This window comes from Cupressus sempervirens, chromosome 5 (genome assembly GCF_028749045.1).
Source record: "Cupressus sempervirens isolate cs-2001-9-10 chromosome 5, ASM2874904v1, whole genome shotgun sequence".
In the NCBI taxonomy this organism is placed as follows: Eukaryota; Viridiplantae; Streptophyta; class Pinopsida; order Cupressales; family Cupressaceae; genus Cupressus; species Cupressus sempervirens.
The window spans coordinates 657,147,886-657,174,334 of NC_143122.1; positions in this window are offsets into that span (position 1 = coordinate 657,147,886).

Below are 26,449 nucleotides of genomic sequence, written 5' to 3' on the forward strand. Positions count from 1 at the left end.
ACACTACTATAAGATGCTATACATGCATAGAACTTGATCATATAGCTATAAACTGCATGAACATAGGAAGAGTTGAAGATGGAAAGAAAGCTAAATTTCATAACATTTAGAAGCAGATGAGGCAATAATGGATTCCTAAATCTACCAAGCAAGATAGTTCAAATGATGGCAATGTCACTCAAGAAGTGGGTGACTCCACCATCTCCAGCTAAGATCCATAAACAAAGATATGGAACTACATCTTCTAGTGATATCGCAAGAAATTCCAAAATAAAAGAAAGAAAAATGATCAAATCAGTATTCCATATACACAAGGATCAAAGAAATTGTATCTTTCGCCGAGTTGCATCTACCGAGGAAAGTTGGTTGAAGACATTGCCGAGCTAGGTTGGGAGCAACAAAAGTTTTATTCGATCGCCAAGTTGTAAGCTTCTACTGAGCAAGTGAATGATAGCCTATCAAACACTATGTCATATCATCTACCTTTGTACCAAGCATTTATGGAAAAAAATTTGTCAAAAGGGCAGAATTTGATTTCATTCTTCACCATTATTACAGAGCTAAGAAATTTCTAGCAAATTCCAAGCGATTTCAAGCGAAGAATTTGTTCAAAATTTTCTTACACCTACCAAATAGTGATGGCATCTGGGAGTAGCAACAACACCAAGGAAAAAAGAGGTTCAAAAATGCTAGTTAAAGGTGTGGAGTGGAAGGTGCTGAATTTCAAGCTAGTTCCAGCAATTGTAGAATCACTCGACCCCAATGGAGCTCAATCGAAAACTCCACCAAAGGTACTTCTCATAAACAAAATTTGTACACATTTCAAATTTTCTATTCAAGAGATTGGAAACCTAGAGATGGACATTTCCCTGGGAGAAATGAGTGTTGATGGCTCTTTGTAACCCGAGCATAAGCATCTAGAGACCAAAGGGTTAACCCATATCTCACATATGCAAAGAAGTTTCTAAATTAAGTGGATCAGGTACATACTTAGTTGTGGTCACAATGGGCAACTATGGTTAGAGCAGCCAGTGTTAATCACCAAGAAGATGATTCATAAGATTACCGATCTCCCCATGCTAAGTAAAGCAAAAACTACCAAAACCCTAGGTTGGAAGGAGTTACAGAAGAAAACCCTAGCTGAATGGGATGGTAGAGATTTCAAGGTCAGCACTATATTTGATGTTGAATTAAGGTTTGGCATTCACATCATTACCCACAAATAGCTCCAGTCATTTGAACAGCGTGCCTTGTGAGGCTATTGATTTGGCATCAAAATTGTGAAGAAAAATCTTGAATTTGACCTATCAGAATTGTTGTTGAAAAAATTGAACAAGAATATGGAAACCATAAAGACTTCAAAGAATAATCCTTGCAAATTTGGTTCCCTATTAATTTGTTTATTTTTCTATATTCAAAAATTCTTTCCATCAAAGGGCTCAGTTGTATGGAGAAAGGCTATTCCAATTTTATATCAGATTAATGAGTTTATTGCTGACATGGGTGAAAACTTTGAGAAAGTTATGGATAATTATTTTGAAGATTTCAAGGAAAGAATGAATAATAGGTTTTGAATTACACCAAAACTAGTTGAAGATTACAAATATGATGTATGCTTCATGGTTGACTATGATAGATTATACATTCAGGTAGTCAGACCTCAAGTTACATGGGTGAAACCTCTTCCTTATGAGGTGAATATTGATGAAGCCAGGGACATTATTGAAGCACTGGTAAATGAGCCTATAGATATTAAGCTTCCTACCTTTGGAACTTATGATGAAGCCAAGATTAGAATTGAGCTTGAAATCAAGCTACCCTAGGCTATAAGAAAAGGCAAGAGAAAGATGCCACAGTTTAAAACTGCAAACGGCCCTCTTATGCTTACTGAAGGAAAAGGTGAGGATGAAGAAGAAGAAGAAGAAGAAGAAGGTGAAGAACTTGAATCTAAAAAAGAAGAGGAACCACCAAAGAAGAAAGGGAAGGTGATTATCACCAAACCTAAGAAGCAACCTACTGTAATATTCTCTAGAAGAACTAGAAAAGGCAAGTAGGAAACTATACTTGTCAGGCCTCCACTCACATTTGAGGAAAGGCTAAAACAATTGGAACAGGGAGTTGGCATCACAAATTTCAAGGCATTGAAATTTGAAACAAGGATTGATGCAGAGAAAATGCAAATTGAGGAACTGGTACTCAATAAGATGGAAAAATGGAAATACTCCCCAGACCAGCTTGCCCCTCAAAACTCCAAAGAGCTGTTCGAGAGATTGTGACCAAGATGGGAGTTAACCAGCCAAACGGCTAAGGACATATATGAGCAATCCCTGAAGAATCTTCTACCGAGTCTTACTAAAGCAAAAATAAAGGTAGCAATGAAGAAAAATAAAGGAAAAATGATGATTAGATTTTACACATGTTTGATTTTAATTAAGGAAATTGAACATGTTGTAAGAGATGCAACAAACATGTCGAAGAACATCTATCATCTACAAAATCCTAGTGATGATCCTATTGAAATCAAGGATGATGATAGCAGTGACAATGATGATTTTGATAGCACTCCATCCATCACAGTTACTCTAGGAGAGCTGCATGCACTAATGGAAGAAAAAGAGGAAGAAGACAAGGAGGAAGAAGCACTTGAGGAAGAAAAAGATGAAAAAGATCTAGTAAAAATTGTAGCAGAAGTTATTGCATCCCTTCCTCACTTTCCACCAAAGACAGTTAAATCTACTATGGAGACATCTTCTATAAGTGAAATTTTGAGCACAATAGTAACTACCATAGCTCAATCTTCACCAGCCACCTCCCAGCTCTAGGTATCTAAAATAGATGTGCCAAGCACTTAATCTACCAAGTTGTTTGTCATTTCTTCAGCTACTAAGTCAGCCTCCTTAGCTCCTTCACCATCAGTGAGTGTAACAGTAAGTTCTACAATTTTTTCTCCATCAATTCTAATAAATTCTACAGTTTTGTTCTAATCAGCATTATCTGTATCCACTTGGACTCCAATTAGTTGAAATACTAATATGGGTACTCTACCGAGTGTGATACCATTTTTGGGAAGTGTTTCAATTTTTTATCCGATTAGTACTTCTGTTGGTATTCAATCCTTGAATCCTATCCTATTTTTCACTATTAGACATTCTATCTCCACTATTGTGTCTATTCCTAAGGTCAAACCAATCATCACAGAAGTCAAACAAAAGCATCCACTAAAACTTCTAATCACTAGAAAGGAAATTGGAGAAGAAATTAACTTAGATAGAGAAATAGTGATTCCAAAGATTGACAATGACAATGCTACCATTGAAGAGATGAGGTTAGGCAGTCAAATCATAGAGATGAAAGCTACGTAGAAATAGTTAAGATTAGAAAGGGATAAGGAATATAGAATAATTGAGAATGCCAAGGATATAATTATAGATGCTATAGGTGTTGAAGTAGATTCTACTCAACACATTTTGATTTAGTTAGAAGATACAGTATAGAAATTTAATGAAGATTCTTCTAGAGAAGAGAAACTAATTTAAAAAGCTGTAAGGAAAATTGATAATAAGATGCTAGAGCATACTGATCAAAATATAGCAATCAAGCAAGTTGAATTGTCAACATTTTTGGGTAATTTTGAAAATTCTTTTAATAATACAACATCACTTTTTGCCAAACTTTGTGATGTTTCTGCTTTTACTAAAGAAATAAAGGATAAGCTAAATAAGATTGACATTGATATGCAATCAAGTGCATCCAAGTTAATGGTGGACTCCTCCTCCACAACTTCCCATCACACCAAAATTAGATATTTGGTAGATGTACAGGCAGAACTATTGAGAGAGGAAGCAAGGATCTAGTCTGCACTCATAGACATCCAAAACATGATCCTTCCTATCATAGACACAATGCAGAAAAATATTGCTCATTGCAAAACATTGTTCCAAGATCAAAACTTCTCAGTGGCTAATCACATGATCCAATTATCAATAGAAGTTCAAATTGCTCTCTCCACCTATAAAATTTTGTAGCAAATTTGGGATAATACTTTTCCCACCATCCTTAAGGTAAATCAAGATTTTCTATCTCACTTTAGTGTAGTCATATAAACTATATATGTAGTTCTTTGACATTATTGTCAAAAAGGGGGAGAGATTCTACATAATAAGTGAGGAGAGTTATCACTATAAGTGAAAGGGGGAGTTAGCACTCAATAGAGTTAGCATGTGTACATAAGTATCTTTATATATACATTATAAGTCATCAAGAAGATATATAGAAATGTATATGTAGCAGTTCTACAAAGATCAATTTTGAAAAACCAAAATTCATTGAGTCAAGTTATGTACATATGTTTTGGCTTATAAGTGTTTTGTCACTAATGCCAAAGGGGGAGGTTTTTGGCATTATATTGTATTTGTCATTAGTGACAAGACTTACTCAATTCTTAATGATTATCAAGTTCATCACTCATTCTATAGTGTATACCAAGCATTCAGTGGTTGCCTTGTAGGTTCATCACTTAAGCAGTTCATACCGAGCATTCCTGAAGCTACCTAGTGAGTGTGCAATCAAGCAGTTCATACCGAGCATTCATGAAGCTATTGAGTGGGTGTGCATCCCAGCAATATCTACCAAGCATATAGTGTTCACTAAGCTTCATAGTGTTTACTGAGTGATGGAAGTCCAGTGGTTGTCGAGTAATGAAAGTGTAGTGTTTATCGAGTGAAAGCAAGGTAAATGAAGGATTCAGTTTTTATCGAGTGACACTATATCTACCGAGTCTTCAATGGTTACCAAGTTCCAAGCTATGTTATGTAATTAGTATGGACCAAGCTTCTACTTCTACTAAGTGCATGAAAATGCCAAGTAATGTAGTGGATGCTGAGTATTAGAAGGTTACCAAGTCAGCTTGAAGAACTCGAGTTTTCTACTATTTGGCTGACTCACTCATATTTTGTTCACTTGTGTTATGGCTGACCTTGCAATTATAATTATTGGAATGGTATATATATGTAATGCATTATATCATTTATAGTGTAATGAATGAGAGTATCAAGATAGGCATGTAATTCTTTGAGAAGAATGAAAGCGAATCAACAATAGACTAGAGTATTCAACAAGGTCTACAGGGAGCAGTAAAGATTCATCAGTCACAAGAGGTGATCTATACTTCAAGGATATAATTATCAATCAAGTTGTAAGTAGATCCACTATTTCATCCTAATAGGTGAATCAATTTTGTAAATCCTTTAATAGGGTAGACTTAACAGTCTTTGTATAAATCTCCTAACAGAGTGCATACTTCATTGTATGTTTATAAATCCTCTAAAAAGGTGAACCTAGCAGTCCTTTGTGCTCCTATAGGGAAAATCACCAGAAGTGGTCAATGTAAGCCTTAACAAGCTAACTTCATACTACAGTAATGAAGTTTTGGGGTATCATCCCTACCCCAGTTTTACTTTCTATTTGGAAGGTTTCTGGGTTACCAAATCACTATGTACATGTGTTATAAATGTTTGTTCTCTCATATATGCATTAGATTAGATGAATGAATGGTGAATAGTATATATGGTTAAACTGCTAAATTATTTAAAAGTTTTGAGGTTACTGGTTCACCCCTCCCATCTTAATAACCTATCATATCTTGAATATTTCCAACACCTACCATTTGCATCATACCCAATCTTCAGATCTATCTTTGTAAAATACTTAGGTCCACTCAAATAGACCATAATATCATCCATCCTTGGCAATGGAAGTATATACTTGAATTTGATCTTTTTGATAGTGCAAGAATCAGTGCACATGATCCATTCTCCATTATTCTTTGGTGCTAGTACAAATGGTACAACACATGGACTCAAACTCTCTCTAATCAACCCCTTCTACAAAAACTCTTGAAATTGTCTATTCAACTATTCACTTTCTATTGGTATCATTCTATGAACTACCTTGTTTGGAAAACTAGCTCCTAGAACCAAATCTATCTACTGACTAATCTTCCTCCTTGAGGGAAATCAATCAAGTGCATTATCTGATACAATATCAAAAAAATATCCCAATGTATCTACAACTTCTATAGGCTCCTCCTTTACTTCTTCTTTACTATCATTTAGAAATATAGAAAAACATATATGCTCATGCTTCATACCTTTGAGAAACACATTTCCAACAACAAACATATTCTAGAAGCACTATATACCTTTTCTTCTTTATCCTTCAATGGCTTCAAGTAATGTTTCACTCTATCATTGGTTAGAGAGTAGGTATTTTCTCCCCCGTCATGTACAACATGCCTATCAAACTCCCATGGCCTACCTAGTAGCATATTACATATGTCCATAAGTTTGATATCACATAGTACCTCATCCTAGTAGCTTCTAAACTTGAACTTCACTTAGCACTAATCATTGACCATGACCCTATGGTCATATTGCACCTAATAGTTATGGTATGAATGTGGGTGTTTCTATCTCTTTAGCTTAAACTTGGTGATCATCATTTTTGGCACCAAATTGTTAATACTTCCAACATCAATGATCACATCGCAACATTTATCTTCAAATCTGCACCTAGTGCAATACAAGCTCCTTCTTTCATCAGGCTCATTCTCACCACTCTACAGGACTCTTCTATTAACTAGGACTTCTCCACTTTCACCATCTTTAGAATGTCATGATCTAGCATCTTCATCAACATGTGCAACTCTAGCCTAGCCTTTGGTTCTTTGATCTATCCTTCTTTGGCACTAGGTACACTCAAACACTTTATGCCCTTCTTCTTTGCAATGAAAAAAGTTCCCACGAAAGCCTCCTCTTCTAGATCCTTGTCCTCCACCTCTTCCTCTCCAATATCTATTGTTCTAGTCATGAAAATTATTGGAATTATTTCCCCTCTAATTTTGACTACTACTTCCAGCCTCATCCTTGTTCTTTTGGTCATAATTATGGCCACCATAATGTTGTGATGCAGAGCCTAATCAAACTAAGAGATTATTTCAGCTTGATTTCCCTCTATATCAAGGTTTGGGGGTAGTTCCCCCAAGATAGTGTCAAGGGGCAGTGCCCCCAATACAAGGTCAAGGAGTAGTGCCCCTGCGAGGTCCTAGGGCAACACCCTTGTGGGGTCCTGATAATGTTATATTGTAAAAGGCATTGGCTACTATTTTTCTATTATTCTAGCCCTAATATGTAAGTGGAAAAAATTTTGTATAAAAAGGCTTATGGTTAGGGATTTTCATAATGTGTGATGTGAGAATTGGTTCTTGTAATAGTTTTGAACTGTAATGGATTACAGATTGTGATCAAGTTGTAAGCACTTGATCATAATAATATTGGACTTGTTATTGGTGGACATAGCCCAGGGATTGGGTGACCCACTTTAAATCTTGGTGTCTTGTGTTCTCTTATGTGTGATCTATTATTTTCTAATATTTGTTATATTTTTATGTAAATATTATTTCTATCTAAGGTTAATCCTAACAAGTGGTATCAAAGCCAGACAGTCATTATTTTTCACTTTATTTTCAGCCAGACCATCATCAATTTTTCATCTTGGCAATCCTCTACAGCAAGGTCTCATGGTTGAGTGGGAGTGATGGTAGATGAGGGAAAGCTAAGGGTTGGAAGGTTTAATGGGCAGAAATTTTAGTTATGGAAGATGTAAATGGAGGACGATCTCTATTAGAAGGATTTATGGAAGCCATTGGGAGGAAAAACTACAAACTAGAGAACTATGACAAAAGAGGACTAGGAGATTTTAGATAGGAAGGCACTTGGAAGTAATTGATTATGCCTAGAACCATCGGTGACATTTAATATTACAAAAGTGAGGACAATGGAAGATTTTATGGAAAACCTAGAAAAATTGTATGAAAAGCCCTCCACTTCAAATAAGCTATTTCTCATAAAGCATTTATTTAATATGAAAATGGTAGAAAGTGGATCTATTGCAGATCATTTAAATGAGTTTAATACTATTAATACTTAGTTATCTTCTATGGGTATTCATTTTGATGAAGAAATTAGGGCTTTCTTGATTTTGTGTTCCTTTCCTAGAAGATATAATGGCTTGGTATTGGCTGTGAGTAATTTTTTTTTCTAGCATCTAACACCTTAAAATGTGATGATGTGATCATTGTTATCTTGAGTGAGTAAACTCATAATAAATCCTCAAGTGGATCTACATTAGGAAGTGCCTTGAATGCACAAAGCAAAGGAAGAACAATTGAGAGAGGAATAATTTTAGAAATCGTGGGACAAAGGCGAAGAGGTCTCAATCTAGAGGACCGAGAGATTAATGGTACTATGATAAAATAGGGTATAAGAAGAAAGATTTTTGGACTTGAGAGAACAATAAAGGAGATAAACCAGAAGGGAACAAGGATGAAAATGTTGTAACAAATCCAAAGAGGATACTTTGCTTCTATCTTTAGAAAGTGTTGATGATTCATGGGTTTTAGATTCTGGTGCATGCACATACAAAGCTTATAGCTCGTGCATACAAATGTATGGGGACCAACTCATTTATCTTCCCTTGGTGGCTATCATTATTATGTTATATTTATTGATGATTTAACTAGAAAATTATGGGTTTATTTCCTTAGACAAAAATCTAATGTATTTCAAACTTTTAAGAAATTCAAATGCTTGGTTGAAAATGAGACTGGAAACAAATTAAAATGTCTTAGATTTGATAATGGTGGTAAGTATTATAGTGAAGAATTTGAAGATTATTTCTCCACTAATGGTATTCATATATAGAAAATTGTTCCAAGGAATCCACAAGAAAATGGAGTGGTTGAATGCATGAACAAGACTATAATGGAGCATGCAAGAAGTAGGAGGTTGCATGCAGGGTTACCCTTAAACATGTGGGTGAAGGCTATCAATACTATGCTATATTTGATTAATATAGGTCCCTCTACTCCTTTGGGTTTTTTTATTCTAGAGAAATGATGGACTGATAAGAAAGTGAGTTATTCTTTTCTCAAAACAGTCAGTTGTGAAGCATTTTCTTATATAGATTCTTAAAATAGAACCAAACTGGAAGCTAAGTTAAAGAAATGTGTATCTGTTGGATATGGCATTGATGAATTTGGTTATAGGCTTTGGGATTTTGCAAATCATAAAATTGTAAGAAGTAGGGATGTCATATTCAATGAGAAAGTATTGTACAAAGATCTATTAGAACACCATGAGAAGAAAGAAGATGACTATGTAGTGTTGGATGATACTCCAAAAGACGATGTTCTAGCAATTTCTCATGATGTGCAACAACTAAAACAAAAAATACCACACACCCTAGTGAATGTTAGAAAGTCAACAATGCCAAGTAGACCTCCAAAAAGATTTTCTCCTTCCTTATACTCTATATTACTTATTGATGTTGCTGAACCTAAATGTTATTATGAAGCTCTGCATGTGGATACAAAGATTCACTGGGAATCTACAATGAAAGAATAAATGGACTCTTCACACACACTTCAACATATTCATTACTTGTGGAATCATCTTGGGATAAACATGGAGTCATTTATCCAAGACACCCGACAATGTGACCTTTTGCCTTCTATTTAGAAGGATTTTTCCTATGTGCTCTTAGGATGAGATGCAGGCAACCAGGCCTTTCTAGAATGAACGATTTATGCAAAATATGAGTGTGCAAATAATCTATATGAAATGCAATATATTCTATTGAACAATAAAATAAATCAAAAGAGATGTATCAATTATTTAATCTAAATGATAATTGAAAGTCATAGCAGTGTAAAAGCCTAGAAAGCAAGTGAGTACTCAATTCTATAGCAATTCAATAGCATCAAAATCCAACCTCTGTAATGAGGGATTGAGAACCCCTTAAATAGACTCTAGGAATGGATCATCGGTCAAGGTCAACCTTGATGAATAGTTAAGATTGGATAGAAGATTCAGTTAAGATGGAAACTTCCTTGTGTAGGTGAAGTTAACTATTTCAGATCTGAGTGTGATAAGTAGTTAATTGAACTTTTCATAAGTGTGAGAGCAAGTTAACTAGATTGCTTCCAATTTTGAGAGGTAGTTCACTCAAAATTTCCATTTTAGAACTAAAGAGAGGATTTTAAAGATATTATTTAATTTAATAACTAAGATATGACCTCATAAATGACTTTTCCATTTAATTGAATAATCACATTCAGTTAATTAAAGTGGGAATAATTATTAAATTAAACATTTTTAATCCCTTAGTACATTAGTCTTAGGATATAATTTAATTTAATTAAAGTATAGACACTTTGGATTAAATTAAATCTCAATCAAATAGGTTTAATGTGACTAATACGAGTCAATACTTAGGAATTAAGAAAATGTCCTAATTAACGTAGATTTAGGGTTTTTTGCATTTGACAATTAGGTCAAGTAGCAAAAATTAGAACTAGAATTGCCTAGTGACATAGGACTTTAGAATTAATTAGAATAGAATAGAATTGGTGATCATCGGAATGAGCCAATTTTGGGGTATTACATTTTGCCACTCTTTGAATGAATGTGCAAGTAGCACATTCAATTCAAAGAAAATTGGAAAGCATAATGCGAAGATCAAGAAATGAGATTGGTTTTGAAATTGATGACACAGAGGCCAATTAATAAGCTTTTAAAGATTATTTCCAAAATTAGAATTTAATCCTAAGGAATCCAAGTAGAACACCTAGACCTAAATTGATAAGCATTTAAAAGGTTTTCTTCAAAATGAACCCTAACCTTTAAGGATCCAGATAGAACACCTAGATAACTAAATAAATAAGATTTTAAGGATTATCTCTAGAATGGAGCTTAACCCTAAGGAATCCAAATAGAACACCTAGATACCTAAGATTGATAAGCTTTTAAGGATTGTCTCTAGAATGAAACTTAACCCTAAGGAATCCAAATCAAACACGTAGATACCTAAGATTGATAAGTTTTTAAGTATTGTCTCTAGAATAGAGCTTAACCCTAAGGAATCCAGATAGAACACCTAGATACCTGAGCATAAAAGATGACATGATCAAATCATGATTTATAGAAAAATCCCTAGAACAAGGCTTGATCCTCAAGACTTAGGATTTAGATTGCCTTGATACCTGTCTATCGAACTCTAATAAGACTATTATAAGATATGATCAACGAAATGAAAAGATGAGATAGATGAAAAATGATGCTAGATATAGGGGAACAAGATGCCCCTATTGATGAAATGTCCCTAGCAATGAGGACATAAGATGGGAACAAGATGCCCTAAGCAATGAAGATGTAGATTGAGTCAAAATTTAGATTCAATGATGTAATCATCCTGCCCCCTTAGGAGTGAAATCAAAAGATGACACACCAAAAATGTGAAATAAAGCAGTATGTTTGAAGAGATGGAAGAATTGAAGAATTGACAAAATATAGAAGAGAAAAGAATGATCAGAAGAAATTTTGGAGTCACTTTGGCATGATTTTGAGGTCCTAAAGACCAAGTTTGACCAAAAGTTGACCAAGTTTGACCATAGTTGAGTTTTCCCAAAAAAATTTGGAAAATTTGAAGAAATTTTGAGTTGAAAAGGTTCCAAGATTCTCAAAGTATCAAAAAAATTTGGACTACACAAGCGTTTGATCACATCGGTCCCAAAATTTTAAAATGCATTTTTGAGCTACTTAAGTGTGTCAGATTTCAAATTTGATCCCAAAAATGGATTTAGAATGGTCAAAGTAGCCAAGAGGTTGATTAATTGATCATTTGTGCAGTTTTGAAGAAACATGATAATTTGAAGAAGCCAACAATTCCTCATCATGAAGGATGGAAGTAGATTTGCAATTGAATCATATGCTTGTGCAAGTGAAATATGCAATGCAACCCTATGCTAGATGTAACCCTAGGTTTGGTTACCAAGCTTCGAAAATTATCATCACTGAGCATATAGCCAAAGCCCTAGATGTCATTCAATTCTCACTAACATTACAATCATGAGAATATGAATAGGACATCTGCTTTAGTTTTGTCAGGATGAAATGTAAGCATTCGAGGCAAAAGAGGCCAGAATGACCAAAACATTTGTCCCTTTTAATGTAGAAAGTTAACATAAAAATCAAAATATAAATGTTAGGATGACCATAATGTTGCTTACATTGCAGACACACCAAACACATGGGAGATCCCTCTTATTTCTAAGTAATCAGTGAGTATTCTATTCACAACAACCCTTGTTTTTGTAAACTAAGATAGAAGTATGTTGGATATACTCGCAATGACCCATATGTTCACTTAATAGGATGAGTATTAGTATGTGATATAGCATGAAGAGTTCACTCCAATAGACAGGGAGAAGAACCAATTTTATTGATGTATCCATATAAAAGGAGTCGAGGTACACGTAGCCATGAAATATGAGATGGAGGCTCTTATAGTGGATGCCCCTTTTATACGAATATGTCAACTTATTGGAACTAAACCGCAAATAAAACATAAAGAAAAGATCATGCCCCCAGTCATTACTTCTCTAGTCAAAAATGACATCATCAAGTTATTGTAGGAGGCATGATGAAAGCAAAAGAAAAAAAAACAAGGAAAATTGCTCGGCATATGTAAACAAGTATGTCATTTTGAGTTCAATGTCTTTGGGATTGATGTCAAGTGTCAATGTCTAGAATATAGATGAAAGGAATATCTTTACTAGGGTGACAAGAGTAGGTAGACATAGTTGGAATGACTAGTGAATAAGGTCAAAAGAGGAATCTTCAAGATGAAGAACCTAAAGAGGACTGAGCGATAGTAGACAGACACAGTTAGAACAACTAGTGACTGATGCAAGAGAGATTTTCCATAAAGGAATCTAGAACCATGACACGGGCAATAATAGGTAGATGTAGTTGAGAACAACTTGTGACTATTGCAAAAGAAATTCTATGAGGAGAATCTCAATGAGTGACACTGGCGATAGTAGGAAAACACAACCACAATGATTCGTGATTGTCGCAAAAGAGACTCTATAAAGAGAATCTCGACAAGAGTGACACTAGCAATAGTAGGTAGATACAACCAGAATGAGTGGTTACTATGGTGAAAGATATTCTATGAGGAGAATCTCAAAAGGAGTGACACTAGCAATAGTAGCTAGACATAGCCAGAATGACTGGTGACTATCATGAAAGAGATTCTATGACACTAGAAAGTAGTTCCCCTAAGCCATGGCAAGACTCAATCCATGGATACATGATTAGAAAGTAGGAAAAGCAGTAAAGAAATTGTATAGAGAGCTAGAAGATGTGTTGTGGGATGAAGCATTGGGAACAAGAGGCACTTGTTTGTTAGGTTTTCACGTTCTTGGCAGGGCTTTTTTTTTGCTACTATGATGCCTATTTCCAAGTTTTCACCAATGGCACTTTTCTTGTTTCTCAACTTTTTTGTACTTTTCTATTTCTCTTTTTTTATTTTTTTGTATTTTTTTGGTATTACCAAGGCACCTATTGCTAGGTTTTCAACAAGGTGATGATTTTTTTAGGAATTTTTGCAATTTTCATATTTTTCCATGATATTTTCAAATTTTTAGAACTTTTTTAGAGATTACTAGCTCTTAAGAAGGATTGTCTTTATTTTGTTCCAGTGTCTAGCAAGGTGTAGGATGAGATGCAGTAGAAAGCTAGTGGACAAGTCGAGATGGATAGACAAGGAGTATGAAGCAGTGAATGTTACCCTCAAGGAAAGACTTCAAAAGATTACCCAAGCTAGGCAAAAAGATATAACAATATAAACTCATGGTGTAATGAAGGGTGGCACGTAAGTAATCTAAGAAAATGACCATGTCAAGAGATCACTAAGAACTGAGTTTTCTTCTTTCTTTTGTTGATCAAGATGAAGACGTTAACTAAATATAATAGCAAATTTTTTTATGGAGGTTATGAGTGAATGACTTTGGGAATGAGGACATATGAAGGATAAGCAAGATCATGATAGGACATGGACAGAAGAACTATGCATGACAGTTTCTTACTAGGTTTTCATCATGGTATTTATCCAAGGTGCCACAAGAAGTGGTTTTCACCATAGGATGGATTTATTTTTCTTCACTTTTGCTACCTCGATGCCTATTTCCAAGTTTTCACTGAGACACATTTTTTTCGTTTTTTCTTTTTTTCTCTTTTTTGGATTTTTAGAATTTTTGGAAATAATGCAAGCATTTTTCAATTTGAATAATGCTTCTATTGGAATGAGAAATTATTATAATCCAAGATCATAGAAAGGTATGCTCAAAGATGTTAATAGGGTAATGTAAGGGAGATAGTACAAAAGATATATGGAGGATAAGGTTTTAGGTTATGGATGAGATAAAAGAGATGGAAGGATAAAAGGTGGGGTGGATAGGGTATTGAAAGGGATGTGTAAGGGTAGAAGAAAAAGTGGGCAAGATCAACATTGACACACACCTTGAAGGGTACTGGAATGTTGGAGGAAATACAGATGAAATAGTTTGAGGTTTAGATGTACAAGGTGGTAGAACAATTTTGGAGGAATATGGAGTGGAAGGCTTCAAAATCTTATGAGGAAGCTGTTTGGAAGAAGATGAATTGAAAGCCTTAGGAAACTAGAATGTCAACTTTGATTTCTTTTTAATATTCAAGTCTTTCAAGAGAGGCTTGGGAATCCATATGGATTTAGAGTTTTCTTCACCTTTGAATTCTTTAGAGACTATTTATTCAATGATGGATTTAGGAACCCATATTTTCTTCAATTTTGTTCTTTTGCTAGTGGACCTTTGTGGTCTCTTGAATAGTTATATTTTTTGATTCACATATCATTCAGAGGAGACATGGTGATCATTTGTAAATGGATTCTCATGTTTTATTTTAGATGGAAAGCTTTATGTGAAGGACTCAAGGATTTGTGCCTTTTTTTATCTTGAGGTAGGAACATAAGGTCCCAAAATAGATGGAAGGTTTGAAGGCTTTAGCTTAGATGGATAAGGACCAAGAATAGATTTAGACGATACAAATGGATAGTGGATAAGGATATCAACAACCTTATAGTGAGTAAACTGACCTAGGCTATTAATAAACTCATGAATAACTTTAATAGGAGCAACACCTTTGATAGGAGAACTTAAAGCTTGAGTATAATTTTTAAGTAGATGTGGAGAAGTAGAAAAAGATGGGATACTTTGATCTTGACAAGGATTTTTGGATAGTATGGGAAAAGAATTTTTCTCATCATTTTTAGTAATATCATTAGGGATGGTGGAAAGAATATCATGATCTTGCCTAGTAGAGAGGCATGATATGGGAGATGAGGACTATGTGGCTCTTGAGATGGAGGTATGACATCTTGAGGGATATGAGAGAGTTCTTGATCTTGATTTTTATATTTTTTTAAATCCTCTTGACATGGATCCATTTCTAATGACAAGGTAGAATTTGGAGTCTACATGTTAGGCTCTTGAAGAGATAGTGAAGGGCTAGTTGTAGTGGGGATAATAGGAGTACCAACACAAGAAGGTTTTGGATCTTTAGTTTGAGTAGTATGGGACAGGTTTGCAGCTAAGTCAAGATTAATTTGGGTATCTTCTAGAGGCCTCCCTTGAGGGTACACGTAGTTGACAAGGTGAGTAGCAAGTTCTTTGTTTGGTAAATATGTGTTAGAAAGATTGGGCACTATAGAAGGTGGTTGTATGTTGGAAGAGTTAAGTGTCATATTTAAACAACTACTAGACTTGGTTTCATGATTTTGATCCTTCTTGAGAGTATTATATCTAGTGGATGAGAGCTGAGATTTTTGAATTATGTCTTTGTCAAAGAGATATTAGATCTTGTTTTTTAGCTCCTTACAATGTGAAGTTTTATGTAATTTATGTCTATGATAGGCATGATAGTTACTCATAAAGGAAACTCTCACCAAAGTGACCTTAGCTAACACAATGAGTTTCTTTTGAAGGAGTTCTTCCAAAGTTGATTCATAAGATTTTCCCAAAGTGGTGAAATCACACTTTGGTTTAGGTTCCCAAGGTTTTTCTTCAAAGATATTTCTAGATTTCTTGAGTGTTTATGGATTTTTTTGGGATGACTTGGACTCAAAATTATAGGAAGGTAAATAATCTCACAGGGAGAATTTGTTCGATGATATGTCATTTTCTTCCTTCATTCTTTGAAGTTGAACACTCGTTGATTGGATTTGTTGCTTCATGTTTGCAATAAGTATCTCTTCTTCCTCACTAGGAATATTGGATTTAGCACATTTTTTGTTAGCCATTATGATGTCCTAAGTTTATGTGAAGCAAAAAAAACTCTCTTCCACCCTTAGTTGCAATAGTCACAGGTAGAATTTTTTTGACAAGTTTAGACTAAGACCACACTTAAAGCATTGTCTTAAAGTAGGTGTAAGTGATAGCAAGGGTGATGTTTTCCAAGGTGTGAATATTTAGTGGCTAGAACAACCAAGAGATTGACTATCATGACACAGAGTATAATGAACACTAGAAGATAGGAACAAGACAATGAAAGATGAGACTAGTTAAAGTATAGACTACAAGTCATCAGGTAAGCAAGATTTCACTATTTGGGACTATTTACAGACAGAGAAGAGGTAACATGATGCAAGAAGTAGACTAGATGTAGATCATAGGTTGTTCAAACAAGGTAATTTGACAATTTTAACTCAAGTTCTTGTGTGAAAATCCTCTAGGAGGCGCGCAAGAAAGCTCACAAGTAGGGACAAAATCTCAGAACAAAACTAGAACTCACACAAGGATGTGTTCTAGGCTGCATGAAGAAATGACAAGCTTGACAATAGGCAACCAGCAAGATCTCACATGGAGCTATGCAAGTTCTCACACAAATATTTGGACAAACCCATGTGAAGATATGACTGCTCATGTGAAATGTTGTAAAACTATGTGCAAAATTTTGAGACTAGACAGAGAGTAGACTTGAATTTTCAAGAGATTTTGATAGTTTTGGACTATTCCAGATAGATTGGAGGTTTGTTTAAAAAATAATAAACAAATTTCAAGATTGATTTCCAAATTTGTTAAAGTGCCATTTTGGTTTCAAACAAGATAGAGTGTTTTTAAAAGGACATGGGAAGCAACTAGTAGTCGAATACAATCCAACTGAGGGCAACACAAAACAAATGGACATGAGAGTCTTGAATTTTAGGTTGTTTAAGAAAGTTTGGACATGTTTAGGACTCAATAAAAAATAGGCTTTATCCCTAGAAATAGAAAATGGTAGAGAAGGCAAAACCTTTTTCCCATAACTTATGCGCATGCATGCACCACACACAGTAGTGTCACCCCCTAGAGGGTGCCCATATTTTTGGTGTATTCAAAGATCTCAATAACATATACACTAAGTGAACACCCTTGTGGCAAGGGTCAAGCATGTATACCACCTTCCAACACCCAGTAGCATGCCTATGGTGAGTTCTACAAGAGAGATTCTTCCCCTGCCTTGCACAAATATTATTCTTCCTTTTGAAGGTGAACTAGGTAGCTTTTAACTAAAAGGTTTTTACCAAGCTTAAATTCATATTAATCCCTAGTGGCTTTGCAACCAGAGTTGAGACTAGTAGCCCACATCAGCATCTAAGTGTGCATACACTTACTTAGCAAGACTGGGGTTGGAGCTGGCCAGTGCAACAAATAGAGGCTTTCCCTTGATATGCGATATTCAAGAATCAAGGGAAAGAAATTAATATGGCTTTAGAGTCTTTTTCTCTACAAAGTATCTTTATTATAGTGAGTTGGAATCTCTAGCTAAAGGAGTGTGCTCACTTGGGTTTTTTATGGAGGTTGGATCACTTCGGCAGGCCCTCTAAAGGATTGACTTGAACTAGTGGTTCAAACATAAGGATCAAAGTTTCTAATTTCCCTTAATGGGAAAGAGCATACTCCTCTACCTTAGTTTCTCACCCAAACACATAGAATATGTTAATTACTAACTTAGCTTAATTAATCCAGACTCATCCTTCCTAAAGATTTTGATCCCCTAAAAAGGAAACCATCATCTCATCATAGAAAATGACTAGCACTAGAGAACCACTAAGTTGTTTACCTCCCTCAGATGCCATCTTTTAGAAGCTTCTAGGTTTCTGATTAACCCTTGCTCATGACCTCCAAGTGGTGAATAACATAATCTCCTATTCTTCTATCTTGCACCCTACAAAGTTCACAAACCCTAATTAGACTATGTTTAGGAAGAAAGAAAAAGACACATTGTTTTAGTGGGTTTTGAGACTAGTCTTTGACAATTGTATCTTTGACAATGTCCTACAAACACACAGTTAGTTGATGTTTTAGGAAAGTTTGTATCAAGGAGTCTTCATCAAATGTCCTGCAGACAACTGTTAGGCTATTAAAATATGGAAAAATTGAAATAAAAATGCTTCATAGAAAAGATGTCAATAAAAAGTGATAAACAACATTTTGAAATATTGAATCTTAATTGTGTTGTTGTAAGATTTCATGCAAAATCTTGTTCAAGTTTGTGTGAAGTCTTTCACAGTCCTACACAAGAAAATGATGTGTCACACGAGAACTTGTGCAATAGGGCACTTTTCCATGTGAGAAAGCTTACAGAGACATGTGAAACCCTTAAATCTTCATGTAAAAATGAAATTTCTCGTGAGAAAACCTAGAAATTTGTACGGGAAAATACAACAGAATGATGAAAATGACATAAAATAAAATAGATGAGGCTAGAAAAATTATATTTCATGGCCCCACAGTTGGTGCCAGAAATGTATGCATGAATTTGTGGGCCTTTGAAGCTCACACACACTTCAACATAGCCATTACCTGCAGAATCATCCTAGAATAAACATGGAGTCATTTATCCAAGACACCTGACAGTGTGATAGATTGCCTTCAGCATCAAAATCCAACCTCTATAATGAGGGATTGAGAACTCCTTAAATAGAATACAAGAATGGATTAACAGTCAGGATCAACCTTGATGAACAGTTAAGATTAGACAGAAGATTCAATTAAGATGGAAACTTCCTTGTGCAGGTGAAGTTAACTATTTCAGATCTGAGTGTATAAAGTAGTTAACTAATTTTTTCATAAGTGTGAGAGCAAGTTAATTAGATTGCTTCCAATTTCAAGAGGTAGTTCACTCAGAGTTTCCATTTTAGAACTGAAGGGAGGATTTTAAAGATATTATTTAATTTAATATCTGAGATATGACCTCATAAATGCCTTTTCCATTTAATTGAATAATCACATTTAATTAATTAAAGTGGCCATAATTATTAAATTAAACATTTTTAATCCCTTAGTACATTAGTCTTAGGATATAATTTAATTTAATAAAAGTATAGACACTTTGAATTAAATTAAATCTCAATCAAATAGGTTTAATGTGACTAATACAAGTCAATACTTAGGAATCAAGAAAATGTCCTAATTAATGCAGATTTAGGGTTTTTTGTAGTTGACAGTTAGGTCAAGTAGCAAAAATTAGAACCAGAATTGCCTAGTGACATAGGACTTTAGAATTAATAAGAATAGAATAGAATTGGTGATCATGGAAATGAGCCAATTTTTGGGCATTACTCTCTTATGTGCGTCTATTATTTTTTAGTATTGATTATATTTAGTCTGACCGCAAGTTGGGTCGCAATTCTGCAGAAGTTAGATCCGCAGAATTGTACTTCTCAGAAATGGATACCCATTTCTAAAATTAAGCTTCGAGCACCCAAGCCTAATTTCAAAAATTAGGTACTTGATATTTAAACAAGGATCGGGTGCCTAAGGTGCTCAAATATCGGGCGCCCGATTACTTTAAAAAATTGGGTACCCGATTTCTTACAAATCAAGTACCCAATTTTTAAAAATTAGGTACCCAATTTGGAAAACTTTATTTAACCCCATTTTTTGGCATTTTTGAAGTCATTTTCATGACCTCAAAAATGGGAACCTGATTAGAGACGCATACGAGAGCCCAATTTTCAGCCCTACCGACCACCCCCTTGCTGCTAGTTTTCGATATACCAGGTAGTTTATTATGTTTTATACTATTTTAATTTTTTTTTTTCAATTTTCAATTTAATATGTATGTTAATTTATTGTATTTTTCATTTTTAATATACGTAAAATTGTAAATTTACATTCTTAACGAGTAGATGTTTAAATTTTTGTCTTTGTTAATTAAAATATAGTTTCGTAAATGTTTATTTAAAAAAATATTATTTTAGATGTTTTGAAATGTATTTAATTTATGTATTTATTACGATGTTTAATGATTAGATTACATGTAAATTCATTGTTTAAACATGTAATTTTACAAATAAATATAACCTCGACTTTGTTTCAATGATAACCTCAACCTAAATTCATTATTTAAACTATAATCTCGACCTAACCATATAGTTATGTACAATAAAACCCTAAACATATATAACTAAGTACTTAATCACATAATAGCCCGCCAAGCAATCCAAACAAAAAACTTCTAGTATTTAAAATGATTTTACTTAAATTGTATTGTACTTTGTTTCATGGATCGAAAATGGATGATGTAAACTATTTTATAAATGTCTATTCTTTCAGCCTTTCATACCCTGTGACATTTACAGTGGATGATTGTGCATTCCGAATTAATTTTCCAAGTGGTATTCAGAACAAATTTATATAAATTATTTAAATGGATTGAACTAAAGTAGTTAATATTCTTTCATGTGGATGTGTTATTTATTTTACTTTTAGTACTTATAATTATTAAAAAATAAAATATAAATGTGCTCATTAAGGAATGCAATCTCTTATGATTTTTATAAATGTAAATTATTGTATGTATGTTATTTCTTGCTTAGTAAAACTTTTGATTAGTTCTTTGGATCCCTTGATTGGGCGTCATTTAGGACTAACTATAATGTCAATTTGTATTGAATTTAACTCTAATCATAACCCTTACTATTATCTTAACCTTAACCTTAATCTTAATTTGCTAAAACCTACACTAGGTAATATATAAATAATTAAATAACTTTCCTATCTTACCTTGAGTACTAATTTTATAAATATCAAACCCAAAAATTGTAACCTTATTTATGATTTAAACTAAATTATCCTAGAGGAGCATCATATCTACATCTACATGTCATGTACATGTGAATCTAAAAACATTTGTACATATCTAATTATATCATTTTTTGCATAAGAAGGATTTAAAATTTTCATTATATATATTATCCATGCATATCATATCAAAAGAATCATATAGAGATATGTCATTTATAACATGTCCATCATAGATAATCAAGAAGGGTACATAGGTAAATTTGTATATATTTAACACTATATATTATAAGAAAAGAAAAACACCATTTATAGGAGCATCTCATGTACATAAACTAAAAAAATTACCGTGACACATGTAATGAGATCAAATAATATTTGTAAGATTCATCGCATATAAATTATCAACATGTATAGGGGTGATATAATCAAAATATCAAAAAAGGAGTGATATCAAAGCATTATATCTTAATATTTATAACTAAAATAAACTAACCCCTGGGTTAACCCTAAAGCAAATTGAATATATCAAACTAGATTGAAAGGTAACCCTGGCCCTTAACTAATTAATACTATACTTATAAACCAAATTGAATTAAACCATGATCATAAACCTAATTATATATCCCAACTTAACAGTAGAAACCTTGAATTTAACCTTAAATCCTTTTCCCAACCATTAACCAAATTGATTCGTTACCCTAAGATTGAACCAACTTAAACATTGACCTTAAGACTATACCAAATCACCCTAAACTAGAACTCAATAATATATTCAACACTTTAAAACAAAATTCAAACATAACTTTTTTGAATTAATTTTGGTTTTTAATCTAAAAGCTCTAACTATAATTCTATATCTAAAACCAAATTTAGCACTTTAAAACTTAATTCAATTTATTAACTCTTGTCCTAATTGAAACCTAAGCATGTTAACCTAATCAAACAGTACAAACCAAATTGAACCCTAATCCTAAAACTAATTAAACATTGATATCAAGGTCTCAAAATGATACATCATAAAAAAATTAGAAGAGACTTGAATGAATCAGGCATCTAATTAAGTAACCCTCCCTCACCATCAAGAGGTGGAAGTGTCCACATTAGTGTGACTAGGAGCCTGGACTACAACCTTGAATGCCTAAGAATATATCTAAAGAAGTGAATAACTTTTCTTTCCACTAGATGCCTAAACCTTTATATCCTAAGTGAGTATTCATAATGTAATATCTAATTAGGAGGGTATTGAAGCACACTACCACCCCAATCCCTAACAAGATAATTATGTTAGGGTGGACTAATTTCTATTTATCTTGGGTTGGAAGTGCCTAAAAGTGTTTTTGGAGACTGGAGATTCCCCTATTTGTTTCCTATTTTCCTGTATGGGTAGCCTAAATTTTTATTGCCTTTGCAGAATGGAAGGCCACATAACAAAATATTGCCTTATTCTATAAAAAGAAATACCCACCCCCTAGTGATATATAGTAAGATTTTTTTCCTAATTTTACTATCAATTTTTTTAGTTAGAAGACGATGATAGTTCAAAATGATTTAGAAGATAGGGATAAAATGAGAACCATCATTCCTAGAATGAAGATGCATTATTCCTTGATAAACCCATTTCCATCATAAATCAGCTCCTCCATCCAAAAAATTAGTAATAAGAAATCCCTACATCAAGTAATCAATGGAGGGCTCATAAAATTGATCAAGTGATCAATGGAGGGCTCTTAAAATCCCTAGGTCAAGTAATCAATGGAGGGCTCATAAAATTGATCCCCAAGGGGAGATAAGAATCTCATTAAAAATTAGAGATAGGACACTCCTAAATACGTATCTGTCATGCCCACAGTTAACTAGGCAAACACAAAAAAAAAAAAAAAAAATTGTTTTTCTTTCATTGAGTATACTTTTTACTCTAACATTATGGAGTTTTCCTTTATATTAAATTGTTAATTAATTAATTAGTTATTAATTACTAAAGATCAATTGCTATTATAATTCTTATTATAAATCCACCTAAACTTTCGTACATCTTTAAATTTAATGGCTAGCTTTATTATTTTACTCTAATGTCATCTAGAAAAAAACTACTCGAATTGTGAATGATGTACATGTAATTATCAAGGAAGCTATCATCTAAATCTTGAGCCACCATCATCTATCACACATCTTTCATCATAAAATAATTTTAATACTAACTGGTCCATATATCTAATGCATTTCCAAACTAATCTACAAATTCGTGTTACTCTTAAGCTTAATTATTAAATTAAAAATTAGTATTCTCAACACCATATAATCATAACTTGCCAATGAATTAAAAAAAAATCCATCTAATATAAAAATCCACATACAAATTTCAAATATACAAGTACCACACATCTAATCCACCCCACTTTAATGTCATATAATATTTATATTTATTTTATTTTATTTTATTTTTCTTAAAAGCTAGATTATATTGTCGTCTCCCCCATTAATCAACAAAACCTATACCTAGTTGTCCTAAGACCTATATATACCTATACCTACTAACCTATCACCTTTTCCTCCCAACATAATAGCTTTTAATATGACATGCTAAATGTTTTTGATCTCCATTCCTTGCTGCACATGCAACTCTTCCTTGCTAGTCATGAGTAGGGAAAAAGATTTGTTTTCTTTATAATCCCCATGCCTAGGTCTAGGTTCCTATGGAGAAAAGAGACATGGGTTTGGAGACTTTTCTTCCTCAAGCATTAAAGCCTTTCCTTTCTTTTATGTAGAGTCGCCCTTTTTGGTTTTGATGCCCACATTTTTCCTACCTTGACTTGGGGTGTGCGAAGAGTGGAAATAAATCAGGATTGCCTACCTACGACTTCAAGTGGGTTTGCAAAATATGAGGCGACAAGGAATGATGGAGCCTTCATTGTGATTCAAAAATAATTGTTTTTTTTTGTTGACTTTGTGCAGTCATGGATTTGATTGTTATTATTTTTTTGCTTAAAGATAAAGCAAGCCCTGTCATCTTATAACTTGAATCCCATTAAGAAGGTGACTCTTCCTAACACTTCTCCAAGATGGTTTAATTGATTTTGCAATGAGGATTAGGCTTAGGTTAAGTGACTTCATGCCAAAGAATCCTATTTCACATGTCATTTACACATAGACAATACAAGTGTCAAATGACACACACACACATAAAAATACTTTACACATCACGATGACATGTCTCTAATCAATCATGCTCTCTGTCTATAACACTCATGCACAATCATATTACAAAATATACACAATACAATGAGGTTTTGAATCTTCCAAAGATTCACCTTGGCTTTATTGTGTTCACATAAGATTGAACCTTGTTTCCCCATTAATCTCCATGGTTCAACTTTCCTACACACTCAACTTAACATCAGTAACCCAATAAAATAATATAGGATACATACAAACATCTACAACATAGATCCAACATCTCATACTTCTCATTAACGTATATAATTAATCATCATCTAATCATTTATGTTCTAATTAGTATCAATAAAACAATGCAACATCATATTCCATTTAACTTTCATCTAAGTGCATATTCAAAACATTACATTATCATTCTCATAAAATATTTAAAACATTGAAATATCAAATATGTGTATCAACAGTAATCTTCCTTAATATAAATCCTTTTCAATAAGAGTATCATCACAACTCTTTCTCACATAACAATGAAACTCTAAGTCATCTTTAGTGAATCATAAAAATAATATAAAAATTTGTGTGCTTGCCTAGGTAACTCTGGGCATGACATTCTTCATCGTAAACTATAAACTTAGAATGCAACTCACACATTTAATTACATAGAGTAACAGTCAAGTATGACCACAACCTAATAGGAGTGTAAACCCCTACATAGTGTACACCAAATCATTCAACTAAATAATAAATGTTAATGTATCTTTTAAAGGAAAAAAAAAATGGTTGTGTTCTTCTGTCAAAATTTGTGGCATGACAATATCATACAAAATTATTGCCAAGTTCTTAGCCTCTAGACTAGAAGATATCCTACCCAAGATCATTAACCCTACACAAAAGTGTTTTGTTAAGGATATTTATGCATATTGGAGAACTTGATAACCTATTGGAAGACTTTGGATTGGGAAATATTTCCAGGATAGAGTGTAGGCATGCTCAAGTAATTGATTATGAAAATGTCTACAAAAGGGTGGAATGGAGTTTCACTATGATGATGTTGCAAGCCCAGGATTTCATCCAATATTATGTCAAATAGTGTCCTCTCTTATGATTGGTGAAAAGGTTTTAGTAAATAAATTAATGGGGTTAGATCATAATTTTTAGGACTCTCTAGATCAATTGTGAAAGGGTGTCCTCTTGCATCCTCTTTATTTTTTATTGTTGTTGACTCATTGCATTATCTCCTTAGAGATAACCAGTTGTCTCTAAAATTTAGAGGATCTACTCTCCAAATAATTAACAAGTATCTAATGTATAGTTTGTTGATAATGTTTGTATTCTTTTTAAGCTAGAAGAGTGCAACACGAGTCATTTAATGATCAAATTGGACCTCGTTTCTTTGTATCGGGTAGTAAGATTTATGTCTCTACATCTATCTTGTTGGGGCTAAATATTGAGTCCCCTACCTTGTGTAGTAAATATGGTATTGGATGCAGATGTCATAATTAAGTTGTTAGGTACCTAGGGATTCCATTTGTAGTAAAGCCTAACATATAAATGAAATGTGTATTTATATCAACAAGAAAATCTTTGGAAAACTCAACAATTGGAACTTTTATTATCTCACTTTGGTTGGTAGAATTCAAGTATGTTAAAATATTCTCTCCTCATATTGGGTGTACTTCTCTTCTTCTTGCTCATTTTATTTAAATCAGTTTGGTCTTCTATATAAATCTATTAGGAACATTTTGTGGTCACATGGAAAAGAAAATATGAAGAATCATGCTACGAGGAGTAGTTCACATAAAGAAAGGAGATTAGTAAGTTGGAATGAAAACTTTAAGAAAGTTCAACGGATTACTCTGGCAATAAAATGGATAGCCAAAGCTTCATAAGGTAATGAATTATGGATTATGATTAGAATTAGGATTATTATATGGTTAGGGATAGGGTTCCCATGTATTAGTTCATTACCTGACATAATCTACACTTATAGTTTTCATTAAAAGCCGAATAATATTTAGGATTCAAACTACAATCATAAATAATTTTTAATCAAATCATAATTCTATCTCTAAGTTTTCATTCTAATTGTAACCCTAACTCTCATCCTAATTCCATCTATTATATATCCTATAAACAATAGGACCATAATAAATATCTGAAACCTAAATATAATTCTAACTAAAACCATAATCCTAGGTAAGTTCCCTAACATTAAAGGACCCATTATAATAATCTTAAGCTTAGCCATCATGAAAACCATTAACATAA